We start from the raw sequence: 206 nt of genomic DNA, 5'->3' as shown, positions 1-206 counted from the left end.
TGCTCGATCACCCCCGCCCATTTGATACTGTTTGACCGAACAACTCCCCGCCATCATCCCCGATAGAATGATCCCATGCCCGTTCACACTAAAACCTTAAGATCTCAGCCTAGACTCAACCAAGTCACTTTGGGTTTGATCCTATGGACTCGTTTAAGTGAGACGAACACATCCATACGGTTAAGGTGCCATGAAATCAAGCTTAA

This window comes from Phalaenopsis equestris, unplaced genomic scaffold (genome assembly GCF_001263595.1).
Source record: "Phalaenopsis equestris unplaced genomic scaffold, ASM126359v1 Scaffold000505, whole genome shotgun sequence".
Classification (NCBI taxonomy): domain Eukaryota; kingdom Viridiplantae; phylum Streptophyta; class Magnoliopsida; order Asparagales; family Orchidaceae; genus Phalaenopsis; species Phalaenopsis equestris.
The sequence above is the reverse complement of the archived record's forward strand: the minus strand, read 5'-3'. Positions refer to the sequence as shown.